Here is a 17,027-nt window from a genome sequence, read left to right on the forward strand (position 1 = left end):
TTTGTGTGCTATTATTTTCAGATAATATTTGGCTGTTTACAGCATCAAGAATTTCTTACGGAAATCAATAATCTCGGAAATCACAATTTTGTTAAATCTAATTAACATAAATATAAATGAAATTTATTATATCAATGCAAATCAAAGTTATGAAGATTGTCAAGTATCGTTAGCATAACATTAGCATCTGATAATTTCCACATAATATAAGTCCGTCACTTTTAAGAAAATTTCGATTTCAGATATAAACTTATATCAAGAAGTTTTGACGCGTATGAAAATAAACCTATTCTACCAATAGATTATATAAGATTCTTTTATGATCTATCTCTCCAGAAATATCTCTAATTTTATATACATGTCTTCATTAAATACCGATAATAATTTTTGACTCAAGATATGCTCATCGATTAGTCAAGAGTTTAGGTTAGAAATTTTATCAGTACAAGAACATGTGTGTATCCTTATTGACGTACATTTATTCTTCACTAATATATATACTTATACCAACTTTGATTTATCTGCCTGATTAATTCGATTAGTCACTAGTAGAATAACAATTTGATTATTCGAATTTTAAATAATTTGATTATCAAAGTGAGAAACTAATACAACATGAGCAAATAAGCCATCAATAGAACTTTCCAATTACCGCGAGTAAATTGATTGACAATTATCGAGATTATTGAGATACTCCATCTAGACTAAAACTTTAATTAGGCATTGCAACAAAATTACGAAACTCGCTCTATATATTATCCGCAGCCCTGGAATTTCATGACGAGCGAGTATACGCGCGCGCGGGCTGCAGTTTTTCAGAAATTACACGTCCGGTCACGCTATGGTTATTCTGATCGCCGAGCATTATCCAACGCGTGTCCGCATTGCGTCAATGACTCCATCATTCTAGCAGGCTGAAATTCTTATAATTACGTAAGTGAATGTGTTGCGGTTAATTACCAAGGCTGTGTTCTGTTTTTGCGCAAATGTATCGGGATAATGATCGCTTTGATATATGAAGATAATTTAAAAAATATTGGAAATAATGACAAGTCCGCGAGCTACGATAACAATAAGACCTAATCACGCGATTGGAACGTCGTGATTTGTGTTTTGCGCCAACGTAACGCAAGAAATCGGTAATACGGCGAGTCACGTGATATGTCAATGTTAAAGAGCGCGACGTGCTTCTATAAAGATATCGAAATTCTATAAAAGCGAGATAAAGATTTCTTACTTTTACAAATTATTGATAACAAAAATATTCTTAAGACTAAATACTAATATGTTTAGAAAACATTTGATATTTTAACAGTCAAGTCTCTATAAATAATAATATGGAAGACTTATCGGTAACAATGATCGAAATTGTAATCGAATAGATAATTAATAATACAGAGTAATGCGATGTTTCGGTGTCGTTTAACTATATTTTAATTTTTGTGTCGCATATTTAGAACGAATTAGAAACCAAATACACTTATCATTTTTACAAGGCTGACGAGATTAATCTGAAATCGCTAATAGAACCAACACCTGATTACGTACGTAACAAATAAAGCTGATATAGCGGTATATGCGAGAAATATTCTTGCGAGCATTTTCTTTCGGACAAATGAGAACACGACGAGTCAATATCACGCGACCAGAAGCGGCGGATCTAATGAAGACAAGATAAGAATTACGCGCAGCATCGACCACTCGTTTGTATCATTTATTGAAAATCGATTCGACGAATCCTGTAATTTGCCAAGTAACATACTGATCCTTAAATAACAACCTACTTATATTTCTGATCTAATAATACCGAAATTAAAGTTTTCTCTTTAAAGCAAAATCTACCTTGATTTAAATAAAGAATATTTCGTTACTTATAGCTAAGAAGAGCTTATTTCTCGAACGAATTATGACCGAGTGATAATTCACGAATTGTGTCACGCTTAAAGATATATATGCATAATTTATAGCAATAAATTAAATATAACTTATTTATATTTATAATCGTTCACACACACACACACACACACACACACACACACACACACACGCACACGCACACGCACACGCACACGCACACGCACACGCACACGCACACGCACACGCACACGCACACGCACACGCACACACACACACACACACACACACACACACACACACAATTCGGAAATCTAAATCTATTATTTAACAGCAACAAAATCAAAACAATAAATACAAACAACAACGACGACAAAAAATAAAGAGAAAAATATTTGAGAAATTACTAATAACATTAACTAAATTTGCTTGCAGCTTACGTATATATACATAATATTTCATATATTACAAATAAATACATGTGTACATGTTTTATTATACTATGATCAATCTAGACTAAAACTCTCTTCCCTAAGTTAGTCACAAGTCGGCGCGTAGGTCTGTCCAGACTATCCATGCAGAAGTTACTCCACCGTCGTCGGCATCGATTACACCAGCCTATAAAAGTGACGACGGAAACGTTCCATTCCCTCTTACCACGCGAGGAGGAAATCGTTGAAGGAGGGCAGGCCGCGCCGGTTGGCCGACCGATAGGACTAACCTCGAGTTAGAAATTAATTAGAAAAGTGCGGGGAGAGACCGGCAGGCCGCGGGGATGCGCGGGGCCGTCAGGCAATCAACGAGCAGATGAATTAATGGCCGCGCCAACTACCCCTCCGAGATGCCCTTTTGGATACGTTTCCATTCGAGAAGTAGATTCTTATAAGCATCGGCATCAGGCACTGTACGGCGATCGACGTTTCCATCCCCTCGGTCTGTCACACATATATACATAAACCTACAAACAGAAAGAGAGACGTACAGTTGCACACACACATACTAATCCACCGGCATTATCAACCTTGCTGGGAGCGGGGTGCAACATCCCCAAATCTATCGGGCCGATTTTCCGCTCGGCAAGTTCTTCCTCTCGCCGGTAAAAACAATGGCGGTTGTAGAAGCAAGACGAGAGCATGACGTACTCGGCCATCAAGTACGAGATGATTAAAGTGCTGCGCTCACCGGGAAAAAACTAGGATACGTCGTGCTGCGTGTATGCGGTCACAACGGCACATTCGGTTATTTTCTTGATTATCCGTCAGCGGATAGCTCTGTGCTCGCACACGAAATACTCTTCCACGAAAAGACACATTCTACGTTCGCGCATTACGAAACTGAGGAAAGAATAACGTACCGATGTTACATTCCTAAATGAGCGCCAACGTAAACAATAATTACAATAGATGAAAAAGCAGATATTATTCGGTTGCCAATTTAGAATTCACGCATATAACATTCGACCTACCTATTCGTACAACTAACATTACGTTAGAGCTATGTAATAATTACGCATGGTACTGACGTTAATCAATTTTTAAAATGCAAACACCTCGCGAGTTGCTAAAATTGTAGAAATTAATGGTTCGCCGGTATCGCTCTAAAGAGTTTAATCAACCAATTGGGAAAAATGTTTCTTCAGCAGTTGTTGAATTACTGATAAAAGTAACGCGGGCCGAGGTTGATGATAGAGGAGTAGACGCACAGAATTCGAGGATGAGACGAAGATTAGCACACCTGTACGGGCAACGTGAACGTTATAAGTGTCGGTTATGCGGCATACACGATGCAATTGGATGGAGGGTTAATGCTCGCAAAGTCCGTCAATATTTCATGGGTAATTTCTCCCCTCGGGAGGCAGTGCCATGAGTCCGGAAACCATTGTGCGAAAGAAGGAGCAACCGAATCCTCGCATGTCCTGTCGGTCACCCCTCGTGTCGCACCGGCTCAGGGGTGCTTAATACATTGTCAAGTAACGTCCGAATGCGTTTAATGTGATCCCATGGACATTGTTAGCGGGCCTCGTCTTTCCGTTCCGACGCCTCAAAGACCAGACGATATTTGCGTAAAAATAAAATGCAGAATAGCTAACGTTGCTTCGTCGGGATCGAGTATGATCCTACAAGAAATCGTAATAAACATAATCAATTAATAAAGTATAATTAAAAGTATAATTAAATTAAACGATAAACATTGTAATTATAATAGTGGTTACTACCGTAATAATTTCAATTTTAGATATACTTGGAAAATATACTCACTATTTGTATTTGTAGCAATTGCGTAAAAAATCTGTAACGAAAAAATTATTATAATATAGCTTTCTAATTTCACTGCATTTGGTTGCAGTTTTTAATAAACTTATTTTTCACTAGATTATTGTTCTTTCCGCAGATTCTCCAATTGTATTCCAAATTTCCCAAGAATTCCTCGAAACACCCTAAAAAACAGAACAGTTCTTGAAAAAACAGAAATTTCAATTAAAAACAATAACAATAACTAAATATTAAAAATAAACCCTGTTCTCCATAGTGCAAATGAGGCAAGGAATTTATGTAATTCCTCCTTATACAAATTGTGATAATAACAAAGTCAGTTTGACCCACCCAGAGCTGTGATGCCATTCTTCTTCTACCATGGGCCACTTTTTCCAACGTCTGTTAACTCTAAGACTTGTTCCACAGTATGTCGCTGCTGGAACGCAGTCGATGGTCCAATGACAGAGAATTTCTTTTCCGAAACGAGTTCTCTCCTCATTGGAACATCGATTGCGTTCCGACGTATTGTAGAACAAGCCTAACCTACTGTTACCTTCTGTATTATCCCATAACTTTGAATATTTGAAGTTGATCTCTTTAAATTGCATTCTCTATTATCTTTAACCGAAAAGATACGCATTGAGAGTGAAACGTACTGTCATTAAAAAAACACTTGCAATTCGTAAATTTATAAATAAAAATTTGAATGTTCGTGCAATTTTGCAGATGTCTCGCACGCATACATGTTTATTTGATAAATTTTATTCGTCAATTATCTCGATCGAGACTCCGTGATTCGGTTTCTCTTCGAGATTAATCGATTTCCGTCACGAACGCGTGGAAGTATACCCGTTGGCCCTTCGAAACGGACGGCACGTACAGCGAGCGAGCGAAACCGAGATTATAAAGCGTTTATAGCGTAGCTTCCCACCTCAGGGCGCTCGCTTCTGATCTGCATAAAAATAGGGGAGCACCGGGAGCAGGAGGGGACGAGCGGAGCGCAAGAACGGATCCTTAATACGAGATCAGATTATGATTTTGCGGGGGAGTCGGCCGACGAGATGGAGAGAAGCTGGTGGAGGTCTTTAAGAGTTTCGGTGTCGAGGGCTCGCCGTTCTCTCTCATCCACTTCTCTCCTTCTTCGTGATTAGAGGGATCGTGGTAACTCGTCGAATTTTGCGGCATCCGAAGAGAACGGATTTTTCGAACAGGCGAATCATCCTTGCATTCTACCTCGCTCGATATTTCACGTTTTACACGCTCAGTAAGAACGAAATTAAACAACGGGTTAATACTTTTTCGATAATACAAAATACGGAATATTGTGATACATAAACTGAATTGTTAGTTTTTTATATTCTCAAGGCAAATATTATGTAAATCTTATAGTATTACCCTAGCACTTCTAACAAAATTATTTAGACAAATATCTTTTCTGCAGCTGTATAATAATAATTACTAATATTTGTGATAATTATACATTTTTAATGCATTCAACAATAAGTTAATCATACAAATTGCATTAAAGGATGTTACACTTAATTCATATGTACATTTCTAAAAATGGTCACGAGGAAATAATACCATGGTCAAAGACTTTACGATATGCGCAAATGAAAATAATAGCGACAAAAAATAAAAGCCAAAGCCTGGACTATAATCTGCGATTCCAATCGGCCTACCAGCTTCGGTACTGAAATATCCGAGCCTGTGTTCCCGCCTTCGGACTTGAAGCTCGCATCGGTGGCGTATCGAGCGCAAATCGCATTATCGTTGCGCCGAAACTCCACGTGCATCGTAACACCCCGTGAAGCCGAATAAGAACGCGAATAAAAAGACAAGCGCGACGACGACGACAACGACGACGACGAAGAAGAAGAAGAAGAAGAAGAAGGAAAAGAAGAAGAGAAAGAAGAGGAAGGAGAATCGAGCGTGCCGGTATAATGGCGCCGAGACGCGAAAGGGCGAAGCTAACGATATATCTTGGACTATTGTCTTGTGGGCCGCGACAGTCGCGGCCATTATATCAAGATTAACTCTCTTATTCCCTTGGCGAAGGTATGGCTTTCGTATAGAAGGGCATATAGAAGTACACAGGCTCCCGAGGGAGGGCGGGAGGTGGAACGGCCGGGAGGTAGAGGTTGCAAGCAGGCCTTATGGCACGTACACACAAACCACCCACACTTGGACGACGACAACGACGAGAACGAGCGCGAGAGGGACGACGTAAGAGAGAGAGGGAGAGAGAGAGAGAGAGACGAAAAGATAGAAATGAGAGAATGAGAGAGAGGAGACACAAGAGGAGGAGGAAGAGGGCCATTGGTGTGTTCACGGTGTTCCCGAGACGGCATACGGGAACGGGGGTGTATGCTAGGCATCCGCAGAAGAGGACATTATAAGGAGTTATGAGGTCCTGCCTCATACGTGAGCATCCTTGCCTCTGCCTCCTCACCACCGTCCTTTTCCTCTTCTCCTCTCTCACTCAGCCTTCTTTTATCTCTCTCTCTACCAACAGCGTCTTCTCCACCCTCTTCTCGCAACTGCGGATCCTTATATACAAGATCTGTGGCGGTTCTTAATGTCCTCTCCCTTTTAATGCCCCGCTCGGTCTGCCCTCGAGGTTGAACCACGAACATTTCTGCCCACCGCCTTCTTTTTCGTGGCCCGATATTGAGTTATACGCCACGCGTATTTATCGTTCAAAATCCTTCTGTAAAGGACTGCAGGACAGATGTGGGAGAAAGAAAGCGAAACACGAAGAAGAGCAAAGAGCAGAAATCGGCCTGGATTACGGGCTTGGTACGGGTTATAGGCGAAGGAACATAGAAAAAGAAGAAGAAATAACAGAGAAAAGATAAAACATTTGTAAAGATTAACCGAGATTTTTTGTAAATCTTCCATCTATTGCATAAGTTAGTTCATCGGAAACCATGTTTAATTACCAAGGTACACGAAATGAATTAGCTTCTTTCCTTTATATTAAAATAAAATCATTTTTGTTCTAGTTTTGTGTGTATTATTATTGATTTAAATATATATAGTAGCCAAAATGGTATATTTATATTCATATAAAAATTTAGGAATTTTATTCCAATTTTAATTATACAAATTATAAATAAATAAAATGTTTCTACAATAGAGATCAAATTCTGCAATATTAAATTTCTATAGATTATTTCCCCGAATTTTTTTTTTAATGAGATATTTCTTATTGCATACCTGTCGTGTGTTTAAAATCAATACATAACGATCAACTTTATGTTGCAATTCTTATGAATAGATAAATTCGATGTTATCGCAGAAAGAGACTGACCCAGTCTAAAACTAGAAAGATACTCGTGCAACACTGAGAGAAAAGTTTTGTTACTATGTGAACAAACGACATTTTTTGCTGCGAGAGCTAATTCATTTTGCAATAATAGTAAAACCTTTTGTTGCAATAGCAAAGTTTTGCTGAACTTTGTTATTGCAATAAAAGTTTTGCTGAACTTTATTATTGCAACAAAAGGTTTTGCTATTATTGCAAAATTAATTAGCTTTCGCAGTTGAAAATGTTGGTTGTTCACATAGTAAAAAAAACCTTTCTTTCAGTGCAGAAACTCATGTCGACCAATAGAAAATGGACCAACTGGATCCTAGTGAATTTTACTGCCTAGGGTTATAGTCTTGACGGGTACAATATAGAATTGTGATGCGTGTTCCGACATATAAAGGTCCAAATCGTTGCCTATCTCTAGTCCGAGGGATGACATAGTATTGTAACATTCTTTTGTCGGCTCGATGACGACGGCAATTTTGCTAGTTCACATTGTTTTCACCCTTGCGTTACGGAGGCATCTACCAACGCCGACAATATTGTTCTCTTTTTTTCCTTCCTTGTTTTTTCCTTCAGTTTCTTTTCTTGATCTCTAACCACACAAACCGTAGTAGTATGCTATAACAATGAATGCAAACTACCTTCTTCCCCTCCCCCCTCTCTCTCTTCACTATCTTTTTCACGCCCTTCTACTCCGACTAGGCTCAATGCCATTGAAGCCTGTAAATTTCACACGTCACAAATCTTTCTAATACGAGATCCGCAGGTGAAGATCGTGCGATCGTAGAAGCGTCCAAGATCCACAGCGTGTCGACTTTAAAGGCGACCGTGGCGCTTTACGATTCGGAGTGACGATACCTCGGTTAGATAGTTGTTACCGCGATACACTGGATGCTCCTCAAAATCTGAAGTCTGTCGTAAAAAAAATAATAAAAGTTCGAAATGTACAGACAAAACAGAAAAGAGCTAACGAAGAGAAACACTTCTAAAGATATACAGATTTTTATAACACATTTAAAGACACAATTAAGGAAAAACTATCACTAACATATAATGTATCTATTTTACATTATGTTTTGCAGACATTTGTAAAAATATAAAAAAGTTCCTGGGGCAATTATTCAATTACGATATTTTGAAAGAAAAAATGAGGTCAATTGCACAGAAACTGAAGGTAGGAATAGACAAAAGGATATTATCATCAGTAGATCTTGAACAAAAAAACTGTCAGCACCCTAAACAAGAACAATGTAGGCAAAAAGAAAGAGATTAACAAATTTAGGAGCATTCTGTTTTTTTTTAAGACCACTTTGTCCCATACCAGAGAAAGTTAGCAACTCGAATAAGATGGCAGATTTGGATACATCTATGTTTGCTGTCAAATACGTGTAAGTTTCGAAAATGTTTTTGGTTCTAAATACCTTTTACTGACTTCCAAATTTTTAACTCTTTCTCTCTCCCTTTCTCTCGCTTTCTCATAAGATAAATCGTCAAATCCACGTTTATGTATAAATATGAATATAATAAAGAAAATAGATTTATAAAGAAACTAAAGAGACAACATAATTTCGGAAAAAGAGGAAAGATTAGGCTCTGTATCTAAACTGCAAATACCTTCTTAATTACTATAACTTTTAAAAAGAAAATAAGTGAAAGACACAAAGAGAAAAAGATATCAATTTAACTTATAAAATTGTGTGACGTCTCATTTAACATTCAAGAATTAATTTCTTGTTTCTTTGGTTATTGTTTTTTCATCTTTAATGTAAAATTTTCTCAACTTCTTTTAAATATTCTGAAAAGTTAACGGTTGGTTATATAGTTTAACAGATATTGGAATGTTGAAAATAATGATCCCTGATCTGAAAAGCCATGTGGCAACACGCAGTGTTGCGCACCAGAGGATGCTTTCAAAATCGTTTAAAACATATTAGCGTTTAAAACATATACCTGGAAAAAGAACGTAAGAGTTGCACACAGCTTGAGCACATTTTTCACGCATAGGAGAGTGAAGGAGGACGCAATTCCCCTTTTAGGCACATATATTCTAACCATCAGTGGTGACAAAATCTAAAGTATAATTAAGATCTATTCAAAGAAAAACAAAATGTAACCTTTCTGCCCTTTTCTAGAGACACTAAGAGACGCCAAGAGACACTCTTTGAATTCGTTTATTCCTGCACTACAAAAAAAACCAAGATAATTTAGAACAAATATTAGTCCTTAAAATGTCATATTTTGTATTTAATTCTGAAATGATTTTTCATTTTCTAAAATTTTGTCTGAAGCTTAGTTTTTGAATTATAAAAATAATTAGTTCTCTTATCATAAACCAAATACATAAGAGGTAGGCACGAGGAGCACTAAATCCTCTGTATATTTCATGTGATTGTGCTCACGTTGGCATGCTAACTTAATTTAGACATAGGGGTACGACTCGACTATGCCATCAGCTAATCGTCAGATGTCCCACGTAATAACCTGCGTTTAGCGAGTCGCGTTGCCCTTGCCTATCTCTTGCACTTGACCCATGATAAGCAAACTATTTTCTTTTATAATTCAAAAACTAAGCATCAGATAATTTTGGAAAAGGAAAAATAGTCTTAGAATTAAGTCTAAGAAATATGACATTTTAAAGACAAATGTTTGTTGTGTCACCATGTATATGAATGCGCCGTGTTATTAATATTGTACTTTGATTGTTAAGCTGATTTCAGCATGAGCTCTAGGAGACTCAAATTTGAGAAATGCGTGTAACTATTCATAAAATATATATAGTTAGATAAAGTATTATTTTAATAATATTTTATTGTTTTTTTTTTTCATTTAACGTTTTCTGTTCGTCCTCCGTCTGCTCTTCGTTCATCTTCTCTGTTCTGTCTTTCGTTGTTTGTTATGCTTTTGTTTCTTTTTTCTTTGCCGTTTTCTTTTCTTTCGTAAGATAGTAAAGATTCGTTCCCCTAAAATGTGTCATTTCATTTAAGTCGTTCACCTTGCGGATTCGCACAAAAATGCTATTAGGCAAAGTCGGCATTAAAAGATATTTTAAGATATCTTTTGGTTCTTTTGGTGGAAAGATCTTTTGAGAACGGCCTATTCATATTAAACATACATAACGTTCATCTTTTGTCACCCAGAATCAAGATTTATGAAATTTAATACAATAGACTCAAAACTTTTTAAGGAAAGTTAATGGATTATAGATCATGGAATTTTTTTTACCAACAGGTCATTAATTGATTTTAAAACATCATACAGTATAATAAAATACAAATTCTAAAAAAATCCAAGCAAGAAGAAAACAACCTATTGAACGACGCATTAGTTTTTATTGGTGAAATTTGAATGAGTAGAAAGTTCTGAAATAAAACTTAAAGGAAAGCATCTTTCTAAAGAATCCCTTAGAAATCTTAAATCTTGTCTTAAGAAGATGCATATTAAGTACCCAATATATCATATTTCAATAGTTATTTATAAGTTCGATGTGTGGTATAAATCTGTGAAACTATTATCAAAGAAACAATGGGTTCTTTACATCATACATGATTTATTGACGGCTTCGTCTATTCTTTGTCTTTTCTTATTTCAAGAAAAAATTGAAGAAACTAAAGTAAGGGTTACTGTGTGAACAAAAACGAATTGTCCTTTTTGGATACATCTAATTTAAATTTTTTTATGAAGTAAAAATGAGCGTGAGGAAAAACAGGAAAAAAAAGTTTCTTTTATGGACGAAACCATATCGAAACCAGTTTGGAAATTTTGGCCGATTCAAGGTTGTGACGCAATAAAACAACAAACAATCAATTGTTTGATGAAATTAACCCGTAGGGCAAACTCGGGTAAGATAGGCCATAGAGGAAAGATGACCAACTTATGTTCTTTCAATCTAGCTCGTCATGAAACATCGAATGAACATGGGTTAGCCATCTTTCTTTTATGGCTATCTTATACTCGAGTTTACCCTAAAACAAAGCATCTCGGAAAAAGTTTCCACTTCTGAATCTGTGGGAACTTCGAAAGAAGACGAACGATTATTTTTCAATTAAACAATGTACTTTGAAATTTATGTCTTTTTATACTGAGAAATTAATGGTTCGAGAGACGCATGTGAGTGACGATTCTGATGATTGTTTAATTACAGACCTGGAGCGATGTACCTCGTCTGAAAATCCGTCCAAGTTTGGAATCATGAAATATAAGACTTAGAAGAATATCTCTAAGAGTGGTAATTCTCTTTTTCGGTAAGAAAAGAACCTATTTTACATATTTCATATTATTTCATCTATTTTCTCGATACGACGTACGCAAACAAAATGCTGATTACAGAATTTTTCTCCTACACCTAGCAAGATGTTACAGGACAAACGCTGTAAATAAGATCGGAATTATTTGCAGTTTATTATTATATATTACGGTTTGTTTGTTAAAACTGCGCAACTTCCGCAATAGTGTCACGTGTACGGACTCGAGTCAAGTCTATATACAAGAGTCCAAATGGTTCAAATCTATTGCGAAAGAGTGCAAATGACAGAAAAGTATCAAAATGGCAGTGTACCTGTTTTACCCCGTATCCGTCAGGTTCGAGACATCGAGACAAACGAAAAGAGATGGCTTTGTAGACGGATTTCCCACGATCTTTCCACATTTTTACTTCCAAAGGTATAAAATTAAATAATAGGTATAATATTCTAAGAATTTAGGTTTTAGAGAAACGGTCACATTTTCCCTTGTTAAGGTTATAATAACCTCGACCAAGTGAGCTTGGAGGAGCTAAATAGCTTAGTTACCTGCATGCAAAGAATAGAAACTCATTTCAATGCCCATCAGTTTGGATTTAAACAATTTTGAACAGGTTTTGGACCAAACCTTTTATAAAAGGAAAACAAGTGAGGCGAATACACTGTCTATCACTGTCAAAAACACTATCAAGAATACGGAAAGCTCATCATGAATGTGCTAAACATCACGGCAACGAGTCTGTTCGTCGGCATCCCTGTATGCAGCAAGTGGATCGTCAGATGCAGAGATAACGCAATATTCTTTGTTTTACGTTAATTTTTTAACCGTGCATAATGTTTTCAATATCTGTAAATGAAATATGAGTTCCTATGTATATGAATATATTGTCATATCGATATATGACAACATATCGATCATAGTATAATCATATGTATGCATTGCGTCTTTTCGAGGACGCGATACTTCGCTCTACGGATTCTCCAATTGTTTTATATCGCGTCTCTCGAGTGTCGGTGTCGCAGTTTATTTTTGCTCGAAAGAATTCTATTGACTTTGCAATCCCCCTCCCCTTTCTATCACAAATAAAATCGCCTTTTAATTATACTGGTCAAAAAAATTATTCCAACCACTCAAATTTTTTGTAAAGTTAGAACTTTTGAAAGCGTACACATGACAATTAAATATGTTGATACATTACACACATTCCAAACGTTTGATTATACATTTGGTTACACCATGATCATCTATACGTACACATTTGTAGAATTTCCAAGATTATGAAGTACCCGGCTATCGAAAGTGTGAAAGAATTTATAAAATTATACTATGAGTATCTGGACAACCAAACAGATGTACGTAACAACAAGATGTAAGTACGAAAGTGCCAAATATATTCGCCTTTTTTTGCCTCAATACACCGTAATATGTTAAATGGTACCCTAAAACAAGCCTGTTTACAAAGTTTCAGCCCAGTCAGTATTATTTCCTCCAAATCGACAAATTTCGAGTCATTTTACTGGGCTATATAACATATGCAGAGCGTGAGATAGCGTAAAATCGCATTTTGACTTCACGAATATATATGGAGGGGTAAAAGCCATAGTGGTGTAAGTCAAATTTTTAAAAATATTGATTTACACCACTATGGCTTTTATCCCTTCATATGTGCCCAAATCGACTGTGTGTGATAAGAGCGATCAGCCGATAGGGGCAAAACCAATTACTCATTTACCTCATTGTCTTTAATTTACTCATAAAAATTCAATCCTCTTTATGAAATCAAAGTATAAATACATAGGATGACAGTCAAGATTAAACGCGCTAAGAAATGATCACTTTCATACAGAGCCAATTTTATAACCGAAGGAATTAAATTAATGCTTTCGCTGACTGTAAGACTCTACGAAAAATGAATTTTGAGTATGTACTATGTTTTCTTTTAAAATACCGCATTCTTTATTAAAATTTGTCTGTTTGCTTCTCTTGCAAGTACCTTGAAAAAGTTCAATGGAATATCTTTTTGCAATTAAAATACTGTAATATTATATAATAATAATTATATTTGTTACAGAATATCCACAATCACTAATGATAGCTTGCAGAAATTACTGTCCTACTGCCAACGCTTGGGAGAAGAGTCCATTTGTTCCCCATTAATGATATTGTTCGCACTGATCGCAATTTGAAATTACTAGCGCAGTGGGAAAACTTGGAACAATTATATCTTTGTAACGTTAAACTTGTAACGCCTGATATAAATATTCCTTTATTTTCGAACAAAGTCTTAAGTTGCAAAAGTTCCACATGTGGTGTTTCCTAATTAATAACTATTATAGCCTCGACATTTTTGCATAAGAATTCTATTAGGTGATTTTAGAACTCTATATAAATCTATTTTAATTCAGAAGCATCATTTGTTTTCCACAAAAATAAGTAAAATGCCGGTTTGGTTAGGTTCTATACAATTAGTCATATAGTCGCAGTTGGATGTCGGACACCGACTGGTTGTGATGGGAGGCCAATGAGAGAATTTCTTTTTCGAAAACGATTTATTTGTCTCATTGGGACCACCCAAGATCCGACTCCGACATACTGATTGTAGATCTGTCTAAGTTTGAAAGAATAAAAACAAAAACCAAACATCCTTTATTCTATACAGATATTCTTTTCCGATGATTCATAGCCCATTTTGATTTCTATAACTATTTGTTTATTAGCTGATGCATGACTGACTGAAGGGTGCCGCCTGTTAGACCATTTAAAAATTTATTTGACTTTCATTCTGTTAAAAAAAATTACAGTTTTGACCACACCCTCGCAATTCACTAAAGAGAAAAATTCTTTTCTTATTCTATTTCTTCTTTCTATTTTTGAGACAAACGAAAAAAACAAGTTGATTTAGACACGGTTCCTCTTTTGTAATTTGTGAATTACATTTAGAAAAACAAAAATTTACATTGTTTTGTTATAATATACAGCTTGTCTGTGTGTGTTTGATGATTTCTAATAAAACTGTCAATCTATGTATATAAAAATAAAAGCCTCAAAATGTTGAAACTTGGCAATTTCTTGATTAAATCTCAATATATCTTACGTCTAGTTTTTCACATTTTACAAGATTGCTCTTGTCACATTGATAGTTGTTGGTATAAAAGAGCGCGTCAATAATGCATTGAGTAATGAGATAATTAGGTTGCAAGTTTGATTTTCGATTTACTAAGTAAGTGATAATATAATTTACATCATGTTAGATATATTTCCATGACGATAAAGTAGTCATTGCTCGGCCGAGAAGATCGAGCGTTCATTGCTTATTACGCGTATGTTTCAGCAATGATTGTGGATGTCAGATGTGCGTACGATTTTCTACGGGCGCGAGTAAACGCAGGTGCGGCAGATAATCGTCTCTATATTCCGGAAAATAGCAATATAAGATAAGAAATGGACAACGTTGGTCTCATAATTAAAGTCCATAATTGCATCGCGCAGCAAGTAAAACGGTAAGATCGAAACAAACGAAATGATGCTATCATTATGTTATTCTGTGACTGTGATATAGATAGCGGGAAAAAAATATTAGAATAACAAACGATAGAAATTGACTTGATTATGTACAAGGGGGCGAGATGACGCCGAGCAACGTCCTCGATTAAGAGACCTAAGAAATGTAAGTAGCGTGTGTATCCATGTACATATAGTCGGTCATAAAGTTCCATCAACAAATTCGTTGAGTTTGATAAAAGAAAATATAATATGCAACATTATAAATCGATCGAAGGAACGCATAGATAAAGGGTTGTACTCTAATAAATTTTAAGTTTTATAAGTTATATCGAGCGAAATCACCAAAATTTGTTTTATAAATGTTTTATCGCCCATTAGCAAAAACCACGCAGACTTTTTGGCCAATCACATAGCGAGAGCTGTGACGACAATCGTGACAATACGAATAGACAAAGCGTCTTTGTGTAAGTAGAGGGAGAAAAGGGCAAGAATTTCTCGCTATGCAGCTATTTGATTGGTCAAAAAATCCGCAGTTTTTGCCGATAGAGAAGGGAAAACGTCGTTAGCCGGAAGCTCAAAGCAAAGAATATTCTTTGCTGCTCATAAGCAGTCTGAACACAGTAGATCGCGTCACTTTTGGAAAGCTATTATCGGAAGGCTCTCGGTTAAGGTGAGTCGTTCTAAATTCTTGATAGATAATTTCTTGTAATTTTAGCATCTGACCTATTCAGCATCCCATCACGTCAAAAAAATAGTTGCAACCCGGCGAAAAATGCATATGATTGCCAAGGGCCACTGCGAGATTATTCTTCGAATATTTCAAGTTCTATTGTTATTCGAATATTTCAAGTTTTATGATTACGACAACTATCCAGATCCAGACGACGAGACTGCCGAACCAGAAGAGTTGCCGAAAGTTCACGAAGCTAATTGTAAGCTGCTGGAATTGCCGGACGTTTACAAGGCTAAGCTACCTTTAGCGTCTGGCAAGTTTATCGTCAATCGTGCCTTTGTTACATAAAATTAAGCAGTATAAACGTAGGAAACCTCGCGACAATACGAGGACGCTGAGAAACAACGTCCAAAGAGAGGAAGGACTATAAATGTTGGGGCGTATAAGATGTAGATTAAGTATACAGGGTATCCTAAACAGGGTATCACCTCAAGAAATCGAGGTATACGCTATACGTGGGATGAAAACCGGGTCGGAATCGAACAACGGACCTTTGAATTACTAATTACTTGCGCAGCCACGGAGCCACGCGTCATCCCACTGCTATCCAATCACGTGTGCCCAATTTGACTTTTGGTGAGAGCGTCGAAATATTAATCCTATAGATTACTGTCTATATTTCAATAATATTTTATATTCGGATTTAAAAAAGGCAAATAAAAAAAATATTAATGTTTACCTAAGATATGAGTAAATAAAGATGCTCTGAGTTTCCCAGATCCATATACTGGTAATAACGTAGATACAAATTAAGAATAGTAACCTAGGGTTAAACAAAACGCATTCAGAAACTTTCATTTATTGATTATAATTGTATAAATATAACTATATACTATTGGACTATATTGCTATACATACATGTACGACAGAGGGTTAAGTGTGTAATTAATTATAGAAGAGTAATTTTATACAATTTCAGAGAGTAATTTGATATAAATCCGAGTTATTCAAACGCAATGTTCTACCACTGTACAGCTGTTTGTTTGTCGCTGAAGAGAAAAAAAATCCTTAAAGATGATTTTCTGTGGTTGTTTTCGCGTGAGTTTACTCAAGGCAAGGAGGCACGAATATCCTGTTGGAGCCTGAAGTCCCCGGGCTAGTCGCGGATCGTCCGGTCAATCTAAGC

At 36.3% G+C, this 17,027-nt stretch overlaps 1 long non-coding RNA gene across 4 annotated transcripts in view; it reads right to left on the minus strand.

The window, feature by feature from the left end:
- LOC143898125 (uncharacterized) overlaps window positions 1-17,027 on the minus strand; it is a 40,567-nt gene continuing 23,540 nt past the window's right edge. For 2 of the 4 annotated variants that reach the window (XR_013257098.1, XR_013257099.1), the window contains exons 3-4: window positions 4,113-4,291; window positions 1-3,970 (exon numbers count right to left, since the gene is read on the minus strand). This is a non-coding gene — a long non-coding RNA (uncharacterized LOC143898125). The remainder of the gene's footprint in view (window positions 3,971-4,112; window positions 4,292-17,027) is intronic. The other 2 variants (XR_013257101.1, XR_013257100.1) reach the window with 2 other exon arrangements.

Source organism: Temnothorax americanus, unplaced genomic scaffold (genome assembly GCF_048541705.1).
Source record: "Temnothorax americanus isolate GAGA-0224 unplaced genomic scaffold, ASM4854170v1 Scaffold22, whole genome shotgun sequence".
Classification (NCBI taxonomy): Eukaryota; Metazoa; Arthropoda; class Insecta; order Hymenoptera; family Formicidae; genus Temnothorax; species Temnothorax americanus.